The 2,082-nt window shown below is 59.0% G+C and overlaps 1 non-coding gene across 1 annotated transcript in view; it reads right to left on the bottom strand.

The window, feature by feature from the left end:
• Positions 1–904, bottom strand: part of LOC126112213 (small subunit ribosomal RNA) — a 1,906-nt gene extending 1,002 nt beyond the window's left edge. The window contains exon 1 of the ribosomal RNA XR_007524344.1: positions 1–904. This exon is cut by the window's left edge and continues 1,002 nt beyond it. This is a non-coding gene — a ribosomal RNA (small subunit ribosomal RNA).
• Between the last annotated feature and the right edge of the window lie 1,178 nt (positions 905–2,082).

Below are 2,082 nucleotides of genomic sequence, written 5' to 3'. Positions count from 1 at the left end.
ATTATTCCATGCACACAGTATTCAGGCGGGCTTGCCTGCTTTAAGCACTCTAATTTGTTCAAAGTAAACGTGCCGCCACCCAGACACTCAATAAAGAGCACCTTGGTAGGATTTCAACGGGGTCCGCCTCGGGACGCACGAACACGCACGAGGCGGTCGCACGCCTTCGGCTCGCCCCACCGGCAGGACGTCCCACGATACATGCCAGTTAAACACCGACGGGCGGTGAACCAACAGCGTGGGACACAAATCCAACTACGAGCTTTTTAACCGCAACAACTTTAATATACGCTATTGGAGCTGGAATTACCGCGGCTGCTGGCACCAGACTTGCCCTCCAATAGATACTCGTTAAAGGATTTAAAGTGTACTCATTCCGATTACGGGGCCTCGGATGAGTCCCGTATCGTTATTTTTCGTCACTACCTCCCGTGCCGGGAGTGGGTAATTTGCGCGCCTGCTGCCTTCCTTGGATGTGGTAGCCGTTTCTCAGGCTCCCTCTCCGGAATCGAACCCTGATTCCCCGTTACCCGTTACAACCATGGTAGGCGCAGAACCTACCATCGACAGTTGATAAGGCAGACATTTGAAAGATGCGTCGCCGGTACGAGGACCGTGCGATCAGCCCAAAGTTATTCAGAGTCACCAAGGCAAACGGACCGGACGAGCCGACCGATTGGTTTTGATCTAATAAAAGCGTCCCTTCCATCTCTGGTCGGGACTCTGTTTGCATGTATTAGCTCTAGAATTACCACAGTTATCCAAGTAACGTGGGTACGATCTAAGGAACCATAACTGATTTAATGAGCCATTCGCGGTTTCACCTTAATGCGGCTTGTACTGAGGACATGCATGGCTTAATCTTTGAGACAAGCATATGACTACTGGCAGGATCAACCAGGGAGCTGCGTCAACTAGAGCTGAGCAGCCGGCCGCCCGGGAGTGTGTCCCGGGGGCCCGCGCGAACACGCAAGCGTCCGCTCAATTATTCTGCAAACAGGAGGAGGCTGGGCTCCCCTGCACAATACACCTCGAAACCCTCTCAGGTCCCGGCGGCGCGCAGCGCCGTCCTAAGTACTTGGTCGGGTTCGAGAGAGGCGCAATCGCCCGGAGTTAGGCGAGTAGACGCTTTAGGTGCGACCACCCGTGCTCCCAACTGAGCTTGCCGCTGCCGACAGAGGCCCGGGAGCGTGCTGTCGTGGCATTGCCGGCGGGAGACAACACGCGCCACCTACGGTGACCGGCAGCTCCAACGCCAGCGCCACAGAAGGGCAAAGGCCCCACGTGGGTGCCGAAGCGAACTCTCCCAGCACAGCGCACGTGCCAACACGTCCGCACAACTGCGATACAAACCACCAGCGAGAACCGCTGGGGCGACCGAGCAGCAGACGGCGTCGCGGCGCCGAGTGCCGGGCGGCGGCGCATCCTCAACGCACACAGTCCTCAATCGGACCAGCACACTGCAGATGTCCACCGCGCTTCGCACCGGGTCCGCGAGGACCCACTTTGGCTGCACGGCGCCGCGCGCAGGGTGCCCCGGCGCGCAGCTGCGCCGCCTGCCGCGTCCGTCGGCCGGCGCGCCCTGCCACTGGGCGCCCCCACCAGCCGGCTGTAGCGCGTGCGCCCACGCACCGCGCGGCCAGCACGCCGGGCGGCCCCCCCTCACCGGCCGGGGACAGTCCCACCCACCCACAGCCGCGTATCGCTTCACACCCAGATTCACATTCACGTTCGTTGGTATGGTGGGGACCGCTTCGTAGCTGTACCGATCGTTGCCCTCACAGATGTACCTCCAGCAAGATCAACCGCACCACAACGGGTTACCAGTTGTTCATTTGCGTAACGTCACCAGTAAACGTACACGTCCATCCCCGTTTGCAAAGTCAACTATTATTGCATGCCTGCCTGTCAGGTGTCAAGACACACTACATTCGCTCACATCCACGCAACAAAATGTGCCCGACTAGAGGGCACGTGGGAAGGTGCCCCCGTACATATGCGATCTCCATTGCGCGACCAACTGTCAACCGGCCTCTGTAGCATGTCGCAGATGTGGAACGCGGGGCACCGTGCTATCACATT

The sequence above is a fragment of the Schistocerca cancellata genome, unplaced genomic scaffold, assembly GCF_023864275.1.
Source record: "Schistocerca cancellata isolate TAMUIC-IGC-003103 unplaced genomic scaffold, iqSchCanc2.1 HiC_scaffold_141, whole genome shotgun sequence".
NCBI lineage: Eukaryota > Metazoa > Arthropoda > Insecta > Orthoptera > Acrididae > Schistocerca > Schistocerca cancellata.
The sequence above is the reverse complement of the archived record's forward strand: the minus strand, read 5'-3'. Positions and strand labels throughout refer to the sequence as shown.